This window comes from Pongo pygmaeus, chromosome 16 (assembly GCF_028885625.2).
Source record: "Pongo pygmaeus isolate AG05252 chromosome 16, NHGRI_mPonPyg2-v2.0_pri, whole genome shotgun sequence".
In the NCBI taxonomy this organism is placed as follows: Eukaryota; Metazoa; Chordata; class Mammalia; order Primates; family Hominidae; genus Pongo; species Pongo pygmaeus.
In genome coordinates this window covers 72,297,903-72,322,329 of record NC_072389.2, presented here as the reverse complement: position 1 = coordinate 72,322,329, position 24,427 = coordinate 72,297,903, and the positions used below count along the sequence as shown (strand labels likewise).

Here is a 24,427-nt window from a genome sequence, read left to right as displayed (position 1 = left end):
AGCCTCATCGAGATGTGGGGGGCAGGGGAGCCTGAGGGAGACACAGTCCCTTTCCTGGGAGAGCCTTGGTCTAGGACGATGGGGGAACACAGACCTCACCCTTTAAAGTTCCCAGGCAGGTGGCGATCCACACGCCTTGTGATTCTCAAGCCTGACGACCTCCCCAATTGGTTAAGCCTTTATTATATCTTACTTTCCTGAAGACGAAGTTACAGAAAATAAACATGCTTTAACTATTGCTAAATATGTTGAGCAAGGAGGGACAAGGTGGGTCCAAACTTGTGAGGGGAAGCCGGGCATGGTGGCACGGGGCTGCAGTCCCAGCTACTTGGCAGGCTGGGACAGGAGGATCGCCTGAGCCCGGGAGGTTGAGCTGCAGCGAGCTATGATCGTGCCACTGCACTCCAGCCTGGGAGACAGAGCAAGACCCTGTCTCTAAAAAAAAAAAAAAAAAAAAAAAAAAAGACTGGGCGCGGTGGCTCACGCCTGTAATCCCAACACTTTCGAAGGCCAAGGTGGGCGGATCACGAGGTCAAGAGATAGAGACCACCCTGGCCAACATGGTGAACCCCGTCTCTGCTAAAAATACAAAAATTAGCTGGGCGTGGTGGCGCGCGCCTGTAGTCCCAGCTACTCTGTAGGCTGAGGCAGAAGAATCGCTTGAACACGAGAGGCGGAGGTTGCAGTGAGCTGACATGGCGCCACTGCACTCCAGCCTGGCGACAGAGAGAGACTCCATCTCAAAAAAAAATAATAATAATAAAATAAATAAATAAATAAATAAACAAACAAACAAATAAACAAACCAAACTTGTAAGGGAAAAGCCCAGAGTCAGCAGCGAAGTATTGAGAAGAAAGAAAACTTTTCAAGCAAAAGTAACTGGCCCGGCAGGGTGATTTAATGCCATTGCAAGGCTGTAGGGGGCGCTGGAAGAACACAAGCGTCCATTGGCCGTTCCCGGGAGCGACGCGAGCCTGGGGACAATCTGCAAAGTTTCAGAAGAAGGTCCCCGACCCTGGCTGGTCTCTTGCGGCACTTCGCCCATAAAAGTCGAACTATCATCAGACCTGCCTCGCGTGGGTTTTAGGAAGATCAAGTGTGAGCATGTGGGTGAAACACGATAAAGGAGTTATTTGTAAGAAATAACAAGAAGGCCAGGGGCGGTGGCTCACGTCTGTAATCCCAGCACTTTAGGAGGCCGAGGCGGGCGGATCAAGAGGTCAGGAGACCGAGACCATCCTGGCTAACGCGGTGAAACCCGTCTCTACTAAAAATACAAAAGTTAGCTGGGCGTAGTGGCTGGTGCCTGTAGTCCCGGAGCTACTCGGGAAGCTGAGGCAGGAGAATCGCTTGAACCCGGGAGGGGGAGGTTGCAGTGAGCCGAGATCGCGCCACTACACTCCAGCCTGGTCAACAGAGAGAGACTCAATCTAAAAAAAAAAAAAAAAGCAAAAAGAAAAGAAAAGAAAAAACAGGAAATGCTGGCTGAAGCCAGGACGAACACGCGGTCTCGGGTCCTCAGACTGGGTGACTGTTCTAAGCAGGTTCTTGCGACGCAGTGGAAGGAGCACCTGCCGTCAAAGGACCCGGTCTCCATCCTGTCTCCCCCACTGCAGAGCTGTGTGGCCCTGGGCAGCTCCTGGCGCCTCTCGGAGTGTCCGTTTCCCCTTCTGTGAAATGGGGACAGTCCCTCACTGAGCTGCTGCGAGGATTGAATGAGAGAAAAGCATGGTGTGCCTGGTGCCCACGGCGCCCAGCACACAGAAGGCGGCCAGAGTAAAATGAAGTGAGGAGGGAGGTGCTGGCCTCCCAGAGCTGCTGGGGGAGGCTGGGAGGTAGCGGGGTTGCGGGATTTGGACCGCGGAGCCGGATTCTGCCCAGAGGTGTGGGCCTTTGAAAGCTGGCTGGCACCTGGGGCCCAGGGCTGAGGGTTTGGCCTTGCCCTCAAATCCTGGTTGTGCGCCCTGCACACTGGCGGACCCGTCAAGTCACTTTACCTCTCTCACCTCACCTTCGTCTCCTGTAAAGTGGGGTTACTATGCCTGTCGGAAGTTAGAGGCCTGGCAGTTTCTCTCCGAGTCCAGTTTGCCCCTCAGCTCCTCCCGTCCCATGGACTTTGCAGGTGCAGAATCTGAGAGGAGGGAGAGAAGGGAGAAGCTCTGTGTGAGGAACTGGTTCCTGTCTCAGGCCAGGAGAGGGCAAGTGACCTACCCAAAATCTCCCAGGGAGGCAGAGCCAGACGGCTTCCTGGAGGAGGTGGCCTTCTGGAGAGCAAAGAGCCTCCTCTGCACTTAGCAGTATCTTCATGTTTGAATCTCTGTCCCTGTTCCTCGTTCTGTGACTTCCTGAACTCCTCTCATTCACCAGGGTGCCTGCCTGTCCTGAGTTCCCAGGAGGGGTCATCTTGGAAGGCCTAGACATGAGGCAATCCTGTTATCAAGGGACTACGGAGAGGAAAGTGCTGTGGGCGCTCTGAACTCTGGGGAGGAGGCTCTGGAGAGTCCAAGACCACAGCCCAAGGGTCATCCTCAAGGAGGGTGCACAGTCAGGAGCCGGGAGAGAAGAGGCTCAGGCCTAGGAAGACTTGTCCCAGGGGAGAAAAAAACTAGAAAGCTTTAGGAGAGGTGGTCAGAAGAGCGGGGAACTAACTAACTGCACAGTGTGGAGCTTCCTGGGGTGGGGGCCCCTCCCTCTTAATAGCTGCTTGAAGGCTCCGAGCAAATTCCTGGTGGCTCCAGCTTCAAAATACATCCAGGCCTTATCTTTTAGTGATATATACTGACATTTTTATGGATGAAATAATATGAAGTCTGGGATTTGCTTCAAAATAATCCCGTTGCTGGGAGGGGTGAGAGGTTTATATGAAACATAATCGGCCATGAGCTGATGATGGTTGAAGCGGGTCATGAGGACATGGGCGTGCCTCGTCTCACTACATTTGTATACGTTTACCGTTCTCCATCATAAAAAGTTCAGATGTCTAGAGTCAGCCGTTTCTCTCCAGCTCCACGCTCCCTGCCCGGGGCCCAGCGCCCTGGGCTTCTCACGGGGTGGCCTCTTCCGCGGCGCCCTGCATCCTGTTCTCCACACGGCCGCCAGAGGGAGCCTTCCACGGTGCGCGCCCCAGTCAACCCCTCCTGGTCCCGCTCACTCCCGGCACTTCAAGGCCACACTCCATCTTGTCCCTGTTGCCTCTCAGGCTCCTCTGCAGCCACAGTGCCCGGCTGCTCAGCCTCCCGCGTGGCCCCAGGGCCCTAACCCTACGTGCTGGGGGGAGGTGTCCTTCATGACACTTCGGACGTGCAATAATGCATGGGACTTATACTAAAAGCATTACATATATAACGTTTATAATATCCCATATTTTATATATGTATATTCGTTGTTTATCTGAAACCCAAATCCAACTGAGCATCCTGTATTACATCTGGCAACCCTCCCCCGAAAATGCTGTGAGCTCCTACCAAAAGAACCATGTTGTCATCCCCAGTGCCCGGTATGCAATGGCGCCCTCTCCTAGCAGAAAATTGCCAAAAAGCAGCCTCTGGGCTAAATCAGCCCCTTACCGCATTGCACAAATTTCAGATCCACTTATTTCAGCGACAAGGTGCCCTTTTGCAGTGTGTGACCTGCCCAACCATTCCTGGCAGCCCTGCAGGAGACCAGAGAAGCAGGTGCTTCCTGAATGAGAGGAGCTGGCCTCCCCAGCTCCCTCTTTTCCCCAACAGAGGGCAAAGACTGGCAGAGAAGGACCATGCCCAGGCCTTGGCTGGCTGCCCTCTCTGGGTGCTTTCTCGTTCAGGCCCCATCTGGGGTGGGCCTGAATCCTTGCAGTGCCCCATGGGAGTGGGTAGAGGGGCTCCGTGCCAGGCGCCAGCTGCCCCCGTGGCCTGAGGGTGCCCACTCAAATCATTCCAAGTAAACATTTGACCAGCCCTGCCCCAGCCCTCATCCCACACCGACACTTGGCCCTTGTTCCCGGACAGGCCCCTCTGTGTCCCATCCTTTGTGGCTGACATTTCAGCAGGGCCCTGGAAGGACTGGAGTGACCCCATGCCCCATCCCCCTTCTGAAGATAGGCTCAAGGGAGGTGGTCCCAGTGACGGGGGGCTCTTGGCGGGGGAGTTCCAGCAGACAGGCTGTCGCCTGGCTGGGCCAGCCACCTCCTTGAACACCCAGCTTGGGGCGCAGGCTGCCGAGCCCACGGGTCTGGCAGTAGAGCCATGGGACGCCAGCTGACTCGGCTGCTTTGTTCCCAGCCTGGAGTGATCTGAGTGACTGTAGCTCCTTCTTTGCTGAGAAGCCGCAGATAACGCTGGCGACAGGGCGTGATAAAGCGTCTGTCAGAGGCCCCGCTATTCCCACAGGCCCCAAGGGCTCCTGCAGCGCAAGCCTGTCTGGAGATCAGTCCCACCCTGGGGGCTCACCCCTTCCCCACTGGAGGCTGAAAAGCAGGCTGGCAGACCTGTCCCTGCCCAGATCTCCCAGCACCCAGGTTTCCACCCTGGTTTCCTGACTCAAAAGTCCCTAAAGCCTCCGGGCCTGAGTGCAGTAAATGAACCCTCTGAATTATTCCCAGGAAGAGAATGTCAAAGACATATCTCCCTCAGTGGAATTCCAGACTGTGGCTCCTGGGGAGCTGTCGGGGATGGGGATATGGAGGCCTGGAACTTCTTTCTGGATGCCCTCAGAGAACATCCCAAGTCACCTTCTATACATCCCCCTTGTTCATGTCACCAGAGCCCACTCTACGCCAGTCTCTGCAATAGGCACAGGGGATGCAGGAACAAATAAGATGTGGTCCATGACCACAAGGACCTTCCAGGGAGAGGGGGCTGGAAGATCTGCCCCCCGCACCCCGACCTGACCCAGGCCAGGCCTCCACCCCCAGCCTGTGGAGAGGCCTGGCCTGGAGTAGGAGGTGCATGAGGATGTATCTCGCCAGCCTTGAGGGTGTTGGGGGATCCTGGAGTGAGATTCAGTGCCACGGGACTGGAGAGTTGAAGCTTGAGGGGCCTGTGAACAAGGAGTCTCCAGTCTGATGGAGGAAGCACAGGCCCTGCCCTGGGGAAGACCCAGTCTCAGGGAGGTGTCAGAAGAGACCCTTGCAGAGACCCAGAGAATAGGCTTTCCTGAAGCCAGCACTCTCAGCGCCCTGAACTCAGGTTCAGGTGTGGGGCCGTGAGCACTGCCAGGGAAGACGCTCCTGACAACAGCAGCCCCCCCCTGGGCAGTGTAGGAATGCTGGACTCCTGGCTGAACCACAGTGAGAACGTGGGACCTGCTGCTGGGGACACCCCATGGCAGCCAGCCTGAATAAGGACCTTGCACCTGGTGGAGGTGGAGCTGGAGGTCCTGGCCTGGAGTTAGTCCCAGCTCTGCCTCTCCCTCTCTGTGTGACCCTCTCTAAGGGCTGGAAGGCTTCTCTGGGTCACACAGGGAGGGAGAGGGCTGGAGGCTCACAGGGAACTCCTAGAAATAGAAGCTCCAAGGGAGAGACCTAATGGGAGGGCCAGTGTGACTGGTGGAAAAGGCCTGGGCGGCCTACCCTCCCCAGGGAGGAGAAGCGCCTCTCCCGGCTGGAATGGGAGTCCTATGGACAGCAGAGAGTAGGCACCCAGGCTTCTAGTACCTGTGGACCCAGGAACTGCCTTCCCCTACACAGGGCCCCTGGCCAGAGGTTTCAGCCGGGCCTCTCACCAGGATCAGGGACCTTCAGCTCATAGAGGAAGGGCCTGGCATCTCCAGGTGTCCAAGTTACACTCTTGCAGGGCCTCCAGCCCTCTCCTGTAAACCCCATCCCAGCCAGCTTTCCCTGAACCCTGTGCAACCATACAGGCTCAGCCCCAAACACCACGCACCCCAAAACTAACCCTTCCTTCCCTTCTCTGGCTGTGGCTCCCCTTGGTGTCTGCATCCCTTTCAGAGCGGTTCTTCAGCATCCATGCCTTCATCCCTCACACGGCCATTGGACACCCAGTGGGGAATAAAATAGACACAGCTCCTGCCTCCAAGGAGTTTCCAGTCTCAAGCAGGGGAGCAGACTGTAGCCCAAGAATCAGGCCAACGACTAGAAGACCACAGGGAGTGATCAAGGCGGCGAAGAAGGAAGGAGCCACAGGCTGGATCAGGCAGGTGGCGGAGGGGAGGTCCGCCAGGGGAGGTCTTCCTGAGGAGGTGACATTGAAAGTGAGAAGGGAGGGTGGCGAGAAGGGAGGGAAGATCAGTTCCTGTGCTCGGTCCTGGGCTGGGTCACATTCACCTCTGGAATCTTTCTCTTGGGCCACCCCTGCCTCATGGGTCTGGGGTATTTCCATGGTAAGTGAGAAGGAGTGGCCAAAAGAAGAGGGGGAACCCCAGATTGTAACCCTGAGATAGGAGGGGCTTAGGCTTAGGCGGCAGGGTTTACCCCACATGGTACCTGGCAGACAGGGGTACAATGGATGCCCACCCCGATGCTGAGCTGATGATAAAAGTCCTCCTCTCATTAATCTTATAACTGCACCCCTTCGTCAGAGCAGAGAGAGGACATGGACCCCTAGCCTTTGCTCAGGAAGGGCCTCCCCACCTGAGCTCGAGGGGGAAGCTTGGCTGGTGCCAAGGTGGCCTAGGTGGCCCAGGCCTTCAGCCTCTCATCTCCCTGCCTCCCCTGGCCTAGCCTGGCTCTGCTGCAGACTTCCTGTATTGCCTTGGGGACATCATTCCCCACTCTGGGCCTGGGGCAGTGACTTTGGGGCAGGGGGGAAGGGCATAAGTGGTGCAGCCAGTTGTTCCTGGGGGCACTGGGGATGTGGGCCAAGGGAGGCTGGGGGTGGGGATTGCCACTCCATTGTTGGGTGAACCCAAGGCTCCCAAGCTCATCTCTGGTGGACCTTGCCCCTCTGTAAAGGGAGGGGATGGCTCCCCACTCCAGGGTCTCTGCTGCACACACCAGGCCGGGGGACCTGAACGCTAGCAAGCTGCCTCATTGAATGATGATAACCAGCAGCTGGGCATAGTGGCTCATGCCTGTAATCTCAGCATTTTGGGAGGCCAAGGCAGGTGGATAACCTGAGGTCAGGAGTTCGAGACCAGACTGGCCAACATGGCGAAACCCTGTCTCTACTAAAAATACACACACACACACACACATACACACACAAATTAGCTGGGCATGGGTGGTACATGCCTGCAATCCCAGCTACTTGGGAGACTGAGACAGGAGAATTGCTTGAACCTGGGAGGCGGAGGTTACAGTGAGCTGAGACTGCGCCACGGCACTCCAGCCTGGGTGACGGAGCGAGACTGTAGTCTCAAAAATAAATAAATAAAATTAATGATGATAAGCACAATAATTTTCTCATCACAAAGCAAAGCAACAGAAAAAATAAAGCAAAAACAAAAAAATACAAAACAAAACAAAACCCAACAGCACAGCACAATATCACCTGACCCTGGCTGGTGCTCTGTCATGGTGATCACAGCAGTCAATGGCAGTTGATGTCAAAACAGTCTAGACAGAGCCTGGCTGCTGGAGGGCACCCCTTGTCCCTCAGAGTGGCACTAGGGAGGCAGGAACATTCACAAGGCCCTATTTTGAGGCAGGCATAGCTACATTCTCAATCCCATTTATCCTTCACCAGCTCGCTAGGCATTTTGAAACACCTTTTTATTGAAATATAACGTACGTATGGTACAACTTGCATGAATCTCAAATTATTTGATGAGCTCAAGCTTAATGAATTTTCACATAGGTATAAACCCATGTGATACCAACTAGATCAAGATATAAACCACTTCTAGCTAGGCGTGGTGGCTCACGCCTGTAATCCCAGAATTTTAGGTGGCTGAGGCAGGCGGATCACGTGAGATCAGGAGTTCAAGACCAGCCTCACCAATATGGTGAAACCCCGTCTCTACTAAAAATACAAATATCTGGGCGTGGTGCTGGGTGCCTGTAGTTCCAGCTACTCGGGAGGCTGAGACAGGAGAATTGCTTGAACCTGGGAGGTGGAGATTGCAGTGAGCCGAGATGGTGTCACTGCCCTCCAGCCTGGGCAACAGAGCCAGACTCTGTTTCAAAAAAAAAAAAGGTTATAAACCACTTCCAACATGCCAGAAGTTTCCCTCAGTCCCCCTCCCAGTCAGCACCCCCAACAGTAACCACTATCCTGACCTTTCTCACCACAGACTAGCCTCACCTGTTATTGAATTCGGCTTAATGGAATCACACAGCTCCTATTCTTGTGTGTCTGGCTTCTTTCACTCAACAAAATGTCAGATTCTTCCACATTGCTGCATCTATCAGCAGTTTCTTTATGTTGTTGCTATGAAATATTCCACTCTGCAACTATCCCACACAGCTTCAGCCATTCTTCTGATGATGAGCCTCAGGGTTGACTCATTTGGGGCCATTGTGAACAACCCCCACGAACACCTTGTCCATGCATTTTGGACACGTGTGCTCATTTCTCTTGGGTCTGTAGCTAGGAGTGTACCTGCTGGGTCAGGGGGTGGTGGACCCTTAGCTTTCATAGCTATTTGTGCTGTCAGTATATTTAGCCAGATATGGAAACCGAAGTTTAGAGCGTTTAAGTAGCTCATCCAAGTTCACGCAGTTACTCAGAGGTGAAGCCTAGAATTCAAAGATTTCTGAGTCCAGCATCTTCTCATGGGAGGCCAGCTTCCTCTCTCATCCTTTTCATCCTGCCTTTTAGGACAGGTGAAAGGGGTGTGAGGATGTTGGGGAAGCAGAGAAGCCCCTCAGACAGCCTGCTCTGTAACAAGCTCCTGGGGGATGTCCACGCTGCCTAGGACAGCACAGTGCCACCCAAGGCAGGGGCTGGACAGAGGCTGACACAGAATCAGTGGGGCAGTTCGGTGCCTTGAGGGTCCCCCATCTGCCCACCCCCACACTGTGCGGCCCCTCCCTTCTCCAGTCTTATCCCTGCCCACACACTCATCTGTCCCCCTCACTCCAGCCACACTGCGTTCCTTGCTATCCCCCAAAACACCAGGCATGTTTCTGACTCACGGCCTTGACACTTACAGGCCCCTCTTTCTAAATTTCTCCCCCAGACATCAGCAAGGAACCCCCGACCCGCCACCCCACGTTTTCATGGCCGCTGCTCAACTACCTGGTCTAAAAGAACACCCCCATCATGCACCAACCCCTCACCTTGTTACCTCCATCTGACCTTCTGTCTTGTGTATATTGATTTACTGCCTGTCTCCCCACCCCAGAAAGTGAGCTCCAGGAGGCAGGGCCTCACCGTCTTGTTTGCTGCTCCACCTTCAATGTGTGGGGCAGTGCCTGGCACCTTGCAGGTTCTCTAGAGATATTGAATGCAAGAAAGAAAGAATGAATGAGCTAATGAACAAGTGAAACACAACCCCTCAGAGCAGCTGGCAGCAAACATTGCAGGTGAGGAGAGGCTTTTGATGCCAGGCCTGGCTGTTGATGTCCGAGTCTTGAGAAAAATCTCCCACCTGGGCATTGGGCTAGAGCCCTGGGGCAGAGTGAGGCGGTGCCCAGCCTGACCTTAGTGGCCTCCAGTTGCACAACCATCACAGCCAGTTTTCACGGGAGCCAGAGAGACAAGGGCACTAATGTGGATCTGGGCCCCAACTGGGCTGATCTGTCAGGATGGGGAGATTTAGGATTCCTGGGTGACAAAGGGGAGCTGATAGCTACAGATCTCTCCAGATGTCTTTTCCCTGGGGGGAGAGGGGAGGCAGAGATCATCTTCAAAGCAGGTGGGTCTAGGAATAATTGGAGGGGTCCTGGAAGGATCCCATTTCCCCCAACCCCTGCCTAAAGTACATTCCTCATTCCTCATTGCTAATGTTGGCTGGGAAGCCTTTGCTGGCTTATGTTACAGTTTTGGGCCCCAGTTTGTTCCATCTGTAAAATGGGCAGAACTAGGCTATGAAGTACCATAGAGAAACAGCCCTAGATCAAGGGTCTCTGGCATGAATTCTCATCCTCAGGACTGCTGTGTAGCCTCTGGCAAAGCCCTGCCATCTCTGGGCTTCAGATTCCCCACATGTCAAATGAAGGAGTATCTCCAAAGACTGACGTCCTCTCTTAGTCGCTGTAAAGCGACTGACCTCCCGTCCTTTCTCAAGGAAGGGCAAGTTTAGCAAAGGAGGCAGGGAGGGGAAGCCTAGGGAAGAGGGTAAGAATGTGAAGTATGAACCTCACCAGTGTGACAGCTTGGCCCTGACCTGCGTTTGCTGGAGGCCTCCTCTCTGAACTCCACCAAATGCCTGAGACTCGGATAGTGTGGCTGGCTGGGTGGGGAGCTGTCCAATCAACTGCTCCTCTCTCCTACTGTAAACACGGCTCTGAGTTCCAAAGGGTGTCCAACAGGAGACCCCAGCTGGGACCCCTCTCCCAGAGTTTGTCCAAGCTGCACACAGTTCTACCATGGGCCCCCTCGTTGCCACCAGGATGGGGAAAGGTAAATTCGCTTTTCACTCCGAGTCAGAGAGAGACCTAGTTTTCAGATGCAGAAGCTGAGGTCTTCTTAGGGAACCCAGAGATCATTTATTTGAGCACATAAGGATGCCCAAGTCTGGGCTTGCAACATTTTGGTGTTACTGCATTGAATCCTCACACAAACCTGTAAAGAACAGAGCATTATTCTCCCCATGTGACAGATGCAGGAACTATCATTCAGAGAGGCTAAGTGATGTGTGCAAGGTCACACAGCTAGTGAGTACCAGGGCCAGAATGTAAAGCCAGGTCTGCCTGACTCCAGATCTGGGCTTCACGCCTCCTCCCTTGTCAGAGGAAGGGGTGCAATCTTGTGCTTTGGGGGCTCAGGAGCCTGAGAGATCATTCTACCAGCAAGGGCTGGGGAGAGGGCTGGGAACTTTGCACCTGCAGTCTGCTTTATCTAAAAAACCTTCCCTTAGAAAATTGCCTTGCTAAATCTCACACTTTGCTCAGGTCTCAGCTTAAGGGGCACTGTCCCAGGAAGCCCTTCCTCTGCGGCCACTGAGTCTCAAACAGAACAGCTCCTCCGTCTCCCACAATGTCTTTTCCTCTTGCCTCAGGTGATGAGTCTCCCTGACACCCATCACCATCTGCAGCACTATCTTGTCTGAGATGTGTATTCAAGTGTTTATTGCTTGTCTCCACCAAAAGAACATGAAGTTTTGCCTGTCTCATTCACCCCTCCATCCTCAAGGTCTAGCACCGTGTCTAGCGCATAGTAGGTGCTCAATCAATATTTGTTGGCAGAAAGCATGAGTGGCTGCCTTTTTCCTTAATAAGTTTAAGAAGAAGGAGCATGTATGATCTGCTAGGCCTAGAGGAAAGGGTTGACCCTTGAACCCTTGGATGTCTCATTCCAAGCGTCGCCTCTGTCAGTTGTCAGCCCAACGCTTGCACGGGGAGCCGAGGCTCTCTCTGCAGCTTCCAGGGCGCAGGACATGAGTGGCAGATGAAGCAATTCACTAAGGGCTGGGGCGCCGGCCCCACGGCGCTCTAGCTCCGAGCCCAATGCTCTTTCTAAGAGCCGGGGCAGGGCCCCGCTACGGGAGAGGGGTGCCGAGAGCCCCGCGCCCTCGCCGTGCGTCCCCCGCGGAGCCCCGGGCCGCCCGACCTGGCCCCGCGCCCGGGGCCGCGCCTTCCCTCCCCGCCCGCGCCGGCGCCGCCGCCGCCCCCCGCCCCGCGCGCGGCCCCCGCGCTGCCAGCGGCTCCTTCCCAAGCGGGGGCCGTTCTCGAGCTCAGGACCGGCGCACCGGGACCCGGGCCGCCCGCGACCCCCCGGGATCCCCCGGACCCCGGCCCGCCCGCCCCGGGCCCCCAGACTCGGGGCGCCCGCAGGCCCCGCGGGGCACGGGAACCGGCAATTTCCCCGGCCGCCGCCCCGCCCGCCGCCCGCTCTGTACTTAGCTGATGACGGGTTCCGCGGCCCTCGGCGGGGCGGGCGGCGGGTTCAGGGCGGGCGAAGCCGGCCCAGCCGGTCCCGTGCTCGGCTCGCAGGCGGCCGCCGGGCCTGTGTCATCCACCAGGAATTTCTGTTTTCCCCTCCGCGGGGCTGGAAGAAAAAACAATAATTAGGTCACTGGGCAGGCGGCAGAGAGGGTGTGGGACAGGCCAGTGGCGCCCTGTTGGGCAGGGAAAGGGTTTGGGAGGACGGCGGGGAGGGGAGGGCCCCACAGCGCTCTCCTTCCTGCCCTCCCCAGCCTGCCCGCGGGTGCAAGCAGAGGCAGCCCTGACCGTCCCCACCGTTCACTCATTCCACAGGCGTTTGCTGTGCACCTCTTGTGCACCAAATTCAATGCTAGGCGCTGGGAATTCAGCAGTGAGCAAAAGAGAAGGAAGGACCTGGTGTAAAAGATAAAAAGACGGAGAGACAGTCAGGCGGTGACCACAAGGTGGGAGGCCACTGCACAGGCAGAGGTGTTTCAGGGTATATGGATGGGAGCCAGGTAGTTAGGGAAGGCTTCCTGAAGGAAGTGGCACCTGCTCAGAGGCCTGAAAGAGGAATGGGCCTTGTTGTGGGGAGAGGCAGGTTGGGTACTCCAGGTGGAAGGAGCGGCAGGTGCAAAGGCTTGGAGGTGAGAAGACAGGGCACACGGCAAGGACTGAAAGCACAGCAGAGAAGCATCGCACGAACTTTCAATCCTCAGGGTGACTCTGCCGATTAAAGACGCATATTTTTGATCCCATGAGGCCCCTAAACGCAAGCCAGCTACTTTATCTGGTGCTCATCTGAAGATATAGCCACATTTTCCCACATTGGAGGAAGACTGTTGTGGACTTACTGAGAGGTACTAACTCCGGGTACTACACCTATGAGTGACTGAAGACATTTTCAAGGGGTCATCTGGACTTAGCACATTTCTCTCCTTCACTCCGACCTTAAGACAACCCCCACTGTGAAGGACGGGATGCCAGGACAGGGGCACCTGCCTGAGTCATTTGGAGGATGAGCCGTGAGACTGGGGAGATGGACAGCATCGGGGTATAAAGGATCTTGCGGGTCATAGTTCCAGCTTCAGACTTAAGAGAACCAGGGAGCCATGGTTTACGGCAGGGAGGTGGGGGACAGGATCAGATTTCAGAAAACTTAATAGCTCACAATAGCAGCGATTTATTTGGCTCCTATTACATGCCGGCACAGGACAGGGCTGATGTTTTACACACATTTTAGTAAACTTGACAATAATCCTGTGAGTATGGTGCTAAGTCTCATTTCATAGAAGAGAAAACGGGCCAGGGAGGTCATTTGCCACAGGTCACTTGCCAATAAGGGGCACACCCAGATCTCCAATGTGCTGGGCCATGTTCTGGGAGCTCTGGTGAAAAAGGCAGGCTCTGCCCTTACCCTCAAGGAGCCTGTTTTCTGCTGGGGGAGATGAATGTGAGGTGCCTTAGTCAGGGTCATGTCAGAGTGGAGTTGACTGCTCTCTGGTGCGGCCCTCCAGGGGTAGATTGTCCAAGACTGGGATGGTGATCCTACTCCAGGGTCATCCAGGAACCCAGGCTCCTCCCATCTTGCCGCTCTGCCCTCTTGGAATATCCATTGTGGGCTCCCATCTACATTCTGGGCAGAGGAAAGGGATGGAGGGGCATGTCCTCTCTCCTTAGATAACATCACTTCTACTTACAACCCACTGGCACAACTTAGTCCCATGTCACACTTAGGTGGTGCAAGGGAAGTTGGGCAATGCAGTCTTTAATAAGGCAGCCCAAGTGCCCAACAGAAACAAACAAACTTTTCACACTGTAGAACAGGGGCTGGTGAACATTTTCTTAAAGGGCCAGACAGTAAATATTTCAGGCTTTGCAAGCCATACATTCTCTGTGGCATTGCCTACCCTACCACAAAAGAGTGAAAGCAGTCATAGATATAGAAACAAATCAGCCTGTCTGCACTTGCAATAATATTTTATTTGTGGACAATGAAATCTAAATATGATATAGTTTCTGTGATTCACAAAATATTTTATTTTCAGTCACTTAAAAATGTAAAAAAAGGCCAGGCCCAGTGGCTCAGACCTGTAATTCCAGCACTGTGGGAGGCTGAGGCAGGCAGATTGCTTGAGTCTATGAGTTTGAGACCAGCCTTAGCAACATAGGAAGACCCTGTCTCTACAAAAAACTAAAATTAAAAAAAAAAAAAAAAAGCCCAGCATGGTGACTTGTTCCTGTAGTCCCAGCTACTCTGGAGGCTGAGGAGGGAGGATTGCTTGAGCCCAGGAGGTCGAGGCTGCAGTGAGCTGAAACCGTGCAACTCCACTCAACCTGAGTGACAAAGGGAGACTCTGTCTCAAAAAAAAAAAAAAAAAAAGAAAGAATACTTTTGTGCTTGCAGGCAGCACAAAAATAGGCAGCAGGCCAGATTTGGCCTAAAAATTGTAACTTGCTGACCCCTACCATAGAAGAAGGGAGGGATGGAGATTGGCAGACCACCAGCAGCTTGTGCCGCAGTAATCAGGCATAAGACAAGGCCAGATGGGCTCCCAGCACCCCAGAAATAAGTCCTGGGCTCCGAGAACTTGAAGAAAGAATGAGGCTGCATGGAGGATGTGTAGGACTTTGATAACAGAGAAGTTGGAGAAAGGTGATCTGGGCTGAGGGCACAGTGATGAGAAAAGGCTGGGTGCACAGAAGTCAGGCATGGCTGGACCACCCCACAGTTTGAGGGATAGAGAGGGAGGGCCCAGCTGAATGATGCTGAGACTTATCCACGTCTGCCAGGCTGCAGGCTTTTTGTTTCCTATGGGCAGTGGGGAGGTGGGGAGTCATGTGATCACAGCTGTGCTCCATGAACTTAATTTTGAGTCATTTCATATGGCTCTGTTCCTCCAAGAAGCTAGCTCTGATCTCTGCATCTGCAGCTGTATTTGTATCCAAGGCCACATCCATATATGAATCTATAGCTACATCAATAGAGCCACCACTTACCCAGTATCCAAAACATCAGTTTAAGAATAGAAGCTTTAGTGCCAAAAAGGTAAAATAGAGTGGTCCCTCAGTATCCATGGGGGATTGGTTCCAGGGCCCTCAGGCATACCAAAATCCACAGATGCTCAGGTCCTTATATAAAATGGTATATTATTTGCATATAACCTACACACATCCTCCCATATACTTTAAATTATCTCTAGATTACTTATAATACCTAATACAATGTAAATGTTACGCATACAGTTGTTATACTGTGTTATTTATGGAACAATGACAAGAAAATAGTTTTTACATGTGTAGTACAGACATAACCATCCTTTTTTTTTTTTTTTTTTTCAAATATTTTCAACCCACAGATAGGGAGAACTGACAGTAAAGTGACGGCTGAAACCAGCCCCTAGTGGCAAAGCATGGAAACAGAAAACTTCACAGCAGAGACCATCCTTTCACTTCCCGTCGACATCCTACTAGAAGTTTCCTTAATAAAAATATTCCCACGTATAATACTTGGTTTACCTGAACAACAACAACAAAATACTTTCAGTGTGGTTATGACAAAAAAAATAATTTTCCTAAATATGTTTTCTTATAAAATTGGGGTGTTTTATAGGTCAGCTAATAGGGGAGCTGCTTGGTCAACAGATGCAAAGATGAACAAGACAGGGTGCTGCCCTTCACGATTCTTCAACACACCCCACTCCCTCAAAGGAGTTTGTACCTAGACAGGCACTCAGGGACTCTGCAAATTGCCCTTGGTCTGTGCAGGGCAGAGGTCCCCAACCTCCAGGCTGTAAACTGATACTGGTCCACAGCCTGTTAGGAACTGGGCTCCACTGCAGGAGGTGAACAGCGGCCCAGCAAGCATTACTGCCTGAGTGCTGCCTCCTGTCATATCAGCTGCCACATTCAACTCTTTTTAGGGGAGGAGATGAAGTCTGTCGACCAGGCTGGTGTGCAGTGTTGCAATCTTGGCTCACTGCAACCTCTGCCTCCTGGGTTCAAGCAATTCTCCTGCCTCAGCCTCCCTAGTAGCTGGGATTACAGGCAGATGCCACCACGTCTGGCTAATTTTTGTATTTTTAGTACAGACGAGGTTTCGCCATGTTAGCCAGGCTGGTCTGAAACTCCTGATCTCAGGTGATACACCAGCCTCAGCCTCTGAAAGTGCTGGGATTACAGATGTGAGCTACCATGCCTGGACAACACATTAGATTCTCATAGGAACGTGAACCCTCTTGTGAACTGCGTGTGCAAGGGATTTAGGTTTCGTGCTTTTTATGAGAATCTAACTAATACCTGATGATCTGAGGTGGAACAGTTTCATCTCAAACCGTACTCCCTCTCCCCACCCTGGTATGTAGAAAAATTGCCTTCCACAAAACCAGTCCCTGGTGCCAAAAACGATGGGGACCGCTGCTTTAGGGAACCATCAGGAGAGTGATCTGGAAGACAGCATGCCCAGGGCGCTGGTTCTTCAAGTGTGTTCCTAGACTGGCAGCATCAGCACCACCTGGACCTTGTCAGAAATGCAACTTCTCAGGCCCCACTCAGACCTACAGAATCAGAAACTCCAGGCACAGGGCCTAGCTCCCTGGGTTTTAACAAGCCCTTCAGATGATTCCAATGCAAGCCAAAGTTTGAGGACCACTGACCTAGAGCCCTGGGCACTGGGCTGAGAGTCAGAAACCCTCATTCTCATACTGGACTTGGCACTCCAGGCTCTGTGATGTTGGGCAAATCTGGCCCTCTCCCCTGGCCTGAGTCCTTAGGTGTAAACTGCTAAGTTTGGTCCTGACTGAGACTGAGGGTGGGCCATGGTCCCTAAGATCTTTCTCAGCTCAGAGAGCCCATGATCTTTCCACCTGACTGTTGGGAGTAGGGCCTTGGTCTTGAAGCAAGGGATGTGCCCTCCTTCTTTAGAGGGAGATTCTCTCATTCTGCAGCATTCTGGTGGCAGAATTGTAGAAATTCAGGTCCTGTCAGACTCCCCTGAGTGTCCTGGTCTATGCAGAGGCCCCAGCAGATGCTGTTCCATCCTGCCTTTCCCTGGGCTGTCTGTAGTCTGAGAAGGACGGCAGAGTCTTGGTACAGACCTGGATTTGTTTGTGTTTGTGTCTGGTGAGTGCTCCAGGAGGTTGTTTATGTTGCCCACTTTTTGCCTGGGCCCAAGCCCCAAAAATCTGTCAGCCCCAGGTCCCAAGTGGAGGCAGAGACTGCAGGGCACCAAATCTGCCCTGGCCCCCCATCCAGGGGAAACCTTCTGCCCATCTTGTCCAGGTGGGGACTTACAGCTCCTCCACGTGGGATGTCTGAGAAGAGTGAGGCTGTGTCCTGAGGATGAAGGACCTCGGAGCTGACCCTGAACAGCAGGAGCCATGAGCTCCCTCCCTTGAGCCCAAGACCATTAGGCTCCTTTAGGGGCTGGGTCCAGGCTTAAGGTCTTAGACCCCAAAAAACAGGCCTTAGATGGCAAAGGGACACTCCTTAAGGCACATGCATAGTTCTGAGCCCCAAGGAAACCAGGCAGGAGACCTCAGAATCACCAATGTCTGCCTTTTTCTGAGCCCCATTCCATGGGATTCTGTGTGAGCCATGCTGGGCAGGGGAGGCAGCCTGGTGTGCAATAAAGATCCTGAGCTCAGAACTGAGGACCCTGGGTTCAGGGCTTATGACTTTGCAGCTAACACTCTGTGTGACTTTGAACAAATCCATCTTCCCTCTGGGCTTCAGTTTCCTCAACTGGCCAATGGAGTCATAATATATTCTTGACTATGAATCTCAAGGAAATCAGACAGGTGAAAATGCCTTGTTAAAACTGAGGTAGGGCCGAGCTCATGCCTATAATCCTAGCACTGCGGGAGGCCGAGGCAGGCGAATCACTTGAGGTCAGGAGTTTGAGATCAGCCTGGCCAACATGGCAAAATCCCATCTCTACTAAAAATACAACAATTAGGCAGGTGTGGTGGCACATGCCTATAATCTCAGCTACTTGGGAGACCGAGGCAGGAGAATTGCTTGAACCCAGGAGGCAGAGATTTCAGAGAGCTGAGATCACACCACTGCACTTCAGTCTGGGTGACAGAGGGAGACTCTGTCTCAAAACAAAACAAAACAAAAGTCAGGTAGGACGTCCTAAGTTTTCCGTGGGTGCTGAAATTAAAGAGCCTGGCCTTGGGCTTCCACACCCACTTCACTTTCCATGGCTATCAAATGGGCTGACCTCCTAAGGGTGGCAGGGGAAAGAGTGATGGGAAGGGGGCCAGGCACACTGTAAGCACTTGATTGATATGCGCTGTACTAGTTATCCATTGCTATATAAGAGTTGCCCCAAAAGTTAGCAACTTAAAACAATAGGTATTTATAATGTCACAGTTTCCTGGGTCAAGAATCTGGGCATAGGTTCCTAGGTGGGTCCTCTGCCTCATAGTCTCTCTCAGGCTGCAATCAAGCTGTAGTCAGGTCAACAGTCATCTGACGGCTCATCTGGGGATGGAGCCTCTTCTAAGCCTACTCATGTGGTTGTTGGCAAGATTCTGTTTTTGTGAGTTGTAGGCCTGTGAGTCTCAGTTCCTCTCTGGCCTGGCTGGCCTCACTGGCTGTTGGCTGGAGACTGTTCTCGTATCCTTGCCACATGGCCGTCTCCACTGGGCAGCTCATGACAGCTGGCTTCATTCAGAGACAGCAACAGAGTGCTCAAGACAAAAGCCACGATCTTTTTGTAACCTAATATCAGAGGGGATGTGCCATCACTTTTGCTATATTCTATTTGTCAGGAGCCACTCACTAGGCCCAGCCTGCACTGAAGGAGAAGGCATTCCACAAAGGCATTAACACCAGGAGGTGGGGATCATTGGGGGCCACTTTAGAAGGCCCCTAGCACACTCACCAAGCCTTGCTCTGAGCCAAGCTCAAGCACTAAGATAGAGTGAGCTCTCAATGGAGGGAGATCGTGGGGAGAGGCCAGAGAAATGTGTTGCCTGGTGGGCTTCCCAAGACAGGGCCCCCAGGACCTGCCCACCCTGATCTTTATCGCCATGGCAGGGCCTGTTTGATGGCAGGGGGATTTGCAGCCAGCAGGAGCTGCATTCCAGGGCTGGGTACTTAACATTCCAGAGGAGCTCTCACTAATTAGTACCCTGCCCATCCCAGGCCTGGACTACCCGGCTCCCCTGTGTTCCCATGGCTCGGCCAGAGGACTCCTTCGTGGCTTTGGGTCACACTGAGAGGCCCAGAGATGGACTGGACTTAAGCAGGGTCACACAGCAATGAGTCCACTAGCAAAGCAGGGGCTGGGGCTCAGGTCCTTTTACCTATAGCTTGTGGGCAGGGGGCAGCTGTGGTCAGAACCCTAGGGCCGGGCCCCCTGGGGGTGAGATGGACTAAAGCAGACCTCAGGCAAATGACTGTTTCTCTGAGCCTCTATTTCCTCACCTGTAAAAGTGGAGGGGGCGTGGTTCTAAGATCACATAACATGTGACAAAGACTCTCCTTGAGTAAACTTTAGACCAGCTCCTCTGAGCCCTCTTTTTGACTAGGCTTCATCCTTGGATCCTGTCTTCAGCCTGCCTAGCCCAGTTTTAGCAAGAATCCTGTTGCATTGATTTAGCAAGAATCCCCCTACCTTTGATGTCTCCTCTTAGTAACTTCCATCCACTGACAGCGTGCTCCCACCCCTCATTCTGCTAGTTGGCTGTAAACTCTCAGCTGTCTGTGCTGTATTTGGGGTTGAATGAGGTCTCCCCCTGTTGTGATAGTCTTGACATCTACCACAATAGTCCTAAATAAAGTCTTCCTTAAGGGAAAACCAGTGAGGGTCCTGGAGGGGATGTGCTGGCTCACACCTGGAATACCAGCATTTTAGGAGGCCAATGTGGGAAGACCTCTTGAGGCCAGGAGTTCAAGACCAGCTGAGGCAACATAGCAACACCCTCATCTCCCTAAGAAAAAAAAAATTTTTAATTAGCCAGGCATGGTGATGTGTGCCTGTAGTCCCAGCTACTTGGGAGGCTGAGGTAGGAGGATCACTTAAGCCCAGGATTTCAAGGCTGGAGTGAGCTGTGATCTTACCACTGCACTCCAGCTTAGGCAACAGAGCAAGACCCTGTCTCTTGTTAAAAAAAAAAAAAAAAAGAAAAAGTGAGAGAGAGACAAAGGCCAGTGGGGCCAGAAGTCTCTGGATGCCCTTCTTGTCTTCTCTGGCTGTCATAGTTGCGCCTACTACTCAGCCTCTGTGGCCTTTGGAGCAAACACTCAGCAGCCCTTGATTCATCTGGCTACCCAACTGGTTCTTTGGAGACTTTTTTTTTTTTTTGAGATGGAGTTTCACTCTTGTTGCCCAAGCTGGAGTTCAGTGGTGGTATCTTGGCTCACTGCAACCTCCACCTCCAGGGTTCAAGCGATTCTCCTGTCTCAGCCTCCCCCGTAGGGGAGGGATTACAGGCGCCTGCCACCACGCCCGGCTAATTTTGTATTTTTAGTAGAAACAGGGTTTCTCCATGTTGGTCAGGCTGGTCTCGAACTCTCGACCTCAGGTGATCCGTCCACCTCAGCCTCCCAAAGTGCTGGGATTACAGACGTGAGCCACGGCACCCAGCTGGAGACATTTTTATTTAAACTTTCACTACTGCGCCCCAGGGCTAAGCCAGGTGCTTCTCATTTCTGAGCTTGAGTGAGCCTCACAAGCAACAGGAAATGGCAACTCCCAGAGGAGAGACGACTTGCACCAGGCCACACCTCACCGTGACCCAGGTCTATGGGTCTTGCTGGGTCAGGCTCTAGGGCCATGCTCTGTGAGGAACAGAACCTGGTTCCTGTCCTTAAGGAGGATCTAAGGTTACTGGGAGGCCAGCAGAGTCATTTGGTATAGGGGTCACCCCCACAAAGAACCCTAACATAGACTTGTGGAGCAACCTTAAATGAAGTTATTCAGAACTTCACAGAGCTGCATTTAGGATTGGACAAAGGAGAAGACACAGATGAAACCCACACCCATCACAGGACTGCACTGCCTGTCAGGGCTGCAGCATGAATTCAGACATTTTTAAACCCTGTGATCTCCAAGTGAATACCACAGTTATTTTCAGTTCTATTTTGAAGGATTAAGAGCATTAATTTGTTCAAGATAAACATTTAAAATCTATACAGAGATCAGGAAACAATATCACTCTAAAAGGTTATTATTGGAACAGGTGGCCAAATTTGAATATGAACCATCAGGAGTTGGCAAGCTACGGCCCTTAGGACAAATCTGGACTGACCTGCTGCCTGTTTTCATAAATAAAGTTTTATTGGAACACATCCATGCCTGGTCCGTTTCACCTTATCTATGGCTGCTTTTGCACACTGGGGCGGAGTTGAGTAGTTGCAATTGAGACCATATGGCCCACAAAACTGAAAATATCCGGCTCTTTATAGAAAATGTTTGCTGACTCCTTGATGAGATAACAGCAACATATCATTGTGAAATTTTCTGATTTTGATAACTGTACTGTTGTTACATAAAAAAAAAAAAAAATCCTAGTTCTTAGGAAATGCCCGCTGAAGCATTTAGGGATAAAGGGACATGTCATCTTCAACTTACTGTACTCTTGTGCAGAAAAAAATGTGGATGTATTATGCATGCAAAGATATATTATAAAGAGAGAGAGGTAGGGAATATGATCAAACGTGGGGTAAGAAACTATTTGAGTGAAGGCTATACAGGAGCTCTCTACGATCGTGGTACATTTTCTGTAGGTTTGAAATTATTCTAAAATGAAAAATTTTTAAATGCATACATTGATATTTTGCATATTGTTTTGACATTTCTTCCTTGTTTTAAATATAGGGAATCTAAAAAGAAAAAATAGTTCCCTGGGGCCCTTGTTGACCCCGAGCCCTGCCTCTCACCACACACACACACACACACACACACACACACACACACACAATACCTTAATACACACACTTCCTGTACACACCCACACATTCACACTATACATTAACACACACACCCCCTGTACCCACCCATACACTCACACACATACATATCCCATTCACACACACACACACACCACCTGATCACACACACACACACACACGCACTCAGGCATGTCAGCGTCCCAGCAGGCAGATGTATGGCCCTCCCGCTGCAGGGGAGGAGAGGAGAGGACCGCAGGCCGAGGGAGCAAGACGGCAGAAGGGAGGCCTCTGATGGGGGCCAGGGGTACTCCAGGGAAGAGGCAGGAATTGTGTCAGGACTTGAAAACTAAACCAGAGCTGGTGGAAATAAAAAGGCAGGGCAGGGCACTTCTGGTGAAGGCACAAGCCCGGCAAAGGTGTGGCAGCGGGTGGCATGAGGCATGGCAGGGCCCAGAGGCTGGGTCATTGACTGGGTGGGAGATGCCCGCGGCACTGAGGATTCTGGGGGGATGCTGCACCCCTCCGCTGCCAGCGGCTGTGTCGGGGTCCTCCAGGAAGAGCCACACGGCCAATCCAGGCTTCTTCTCCACTCGGGCCTGATGCCTGCTTGCTTCTCCTCACGTTCCTCAGCACCCAATTCTTGAGGTAATTTGCTAAGTTCACATACACATGGCACATACTCAAAACCCCTCCTTTCTTCCCCGTTCCTCCAGATCCCCAGTTCCCCTCTCTCAAGGTAACCTTTGCTAGTGCAAGTATGTATGGTTTTTTTCTTTACACAAATAATAACTTGCTACATTTACAGGCATGTACCTTGCTTCTTTCACGTATTATTAGATCTTGGATTACTCCATACCAATCCATGACATTCTTGACAGCTGCATAGTATTCTATTGGATGAGTGTCCCAACATGTGCTCAACTAGTCCCCAAAATGGCAGCAGATTCATACTGGAAGCTAAAATGCCGACAGTAAACACGGGTAGAGTGTCTACTCAGGCACTCAGGAGATCCCCAAGATACAGAAGGGATTGCAACCTGGTCCGTGGGAATTGGAGCTCCCAGGCTCATGGAGGCAACAGAGTGACTAGTAGATGGTAAAGTGGGCTAACAGCACAACAGTCATGCCAGGGAAGGGTCCTTGGTTTGGGAGAAAGGTAAGGAAAAGGGAAGGATGGGGTTCCAGCCCAAGGGAGCCACGTGAGCAGATGGGAGTGGTGGAAAGCCAATGGCAAGTTCAGGTACTACATGAGGATCCAGGTCGGGGAGGGATGGGGAGGAGAATGTGTGGAGCCGAGTCTAGGGAGGCTTTGAATTCCAAGGAGATGGGTGTGGCCTGATTCCTCCTCTTCACCCAGAGGTCTTCCCTTCCAAGATGAGGAAAGGGGCTCAGCAAAAGGAGTTGGAAGGAAAAGGGGCCCTCTAGGAAGGAGGCGGGGCAGAGGAGGCTCCAGGCAGATGGAGGAGTAACTCGTGGTTACTGGGACCCATCCCTTGCTGGGCATTCTATCTAATTTAATTTTTTGCTACTTTTAGTTTTTCTCTGAACAATCGGAGAGTTGGTTGCAACCATCATGGCTGCAGGCGGATAGAGAGTCACAAACACCAGTGCCAGCTCCCTGCAGCCTCTATCTCTCCGCAGCCACACAAACCCAGGCACTTTGGCCTGGTGGTTTCCTCTCATTTGGGACTCTGTCCTGTTACCCAAGGTCACAACTCGATTAACTCTCCTCGGGCTTCCAGCACCTCCTGGGTGTCATGAGAGCAAAAACCAGGCTAAGCTGTGCCTGGCGAGGTGGGTAAGGCTCTGCTAAGGCAGGGAAGAGATGTTGAACGGGTCAGGTTCCTGTCTTCCTCATTCATTCCCTCCACAGTCAGGCCCTGACAGGGCACTGGGGATTCAAATAACCCAGTGATTAAAATCCAGGGGAAAATGCAGAGCTGGAGTCAGGGGAGGGTGCAGGGTGTGTGGGTCTGAAGTCTATGCAATTGGAAGGCTATTTGTACAGAAAAGGATACCAAATTATGAATGCAGAGTTGGTTACAGGGTCTTGGAAAGGGGTGGGTGCAAATGAGAGACTCTGAGGCTTAAATGTCTTTAGCTTCAGGGTAAATTTACCTCTGGCAGGAGGGACCCCCATAGAGAGGAGGGATTTTCCCCACAGACCACTGGGTGCCAGCTCCTCCCATGACGCCACTGTGCCCTTGGGCCCCACTCACCTTCACTCTACCTGGGCGTTGAGTTGGGACAACATGAAATAATAATGGTGGTGCTGGACCCCAGAGCCTTGTCTGCCTCCAGACTTTAATGAGAATATGGTTAATATATCTCCCCCTGTTTGCTGTTGGGTATCAGCAAATACTTCTGACCATGTTTGAGATTCCTTTCTACTGCTTTATCAGGAAGGGTTGCCAGTCTGCACATAAATCTTCTTACTATCTATTGAGAGAATGGCATGGTTTCCCTCCACCATCTGTCAATTTAATGGGCTCTGTTGGGAGAGTTCCTGATATTGACCAACCTCACATTCCTAAAATAAACTCCTATTGGGTTGTGAGGTAATATTCTTTTAATTTAGTGCAGTGGTAGATTTCTTTTGTTAATATTTTTCTTAGTAT

The 24,427-nt window shown here is 52.2% G+C and overlaps 1 protein-coding gene and 1 long non-coding RNA gene across 2 annotated transcripts in view; both read right to left on the bottom strand.

Moving 5' to 3' along the window:
- ZWILCH (zwilch kinetochore protein) overlaps window positions 1–24,427 on the bottom strand; it is a 526,447-nt gene that overhangs the window by 175,352 nt on the left and 326,668 nt on the right. The window lies entirely within an intron of this gene.
- Window positions 7,339–11,558, bottom strand: LOC129014191 (uncharacterized). The gene is made up of 3 exons (XR_008494163.2): window positions 9,159–11,558; window positions 8,182–8,690; window positions 7,339–8,053 (listed from the first exon to the last, which is right to left on the bottom strand). It is a non-coding gene; the product is annotated as an uncharacterized LOC129014191 (long non-coding RNA).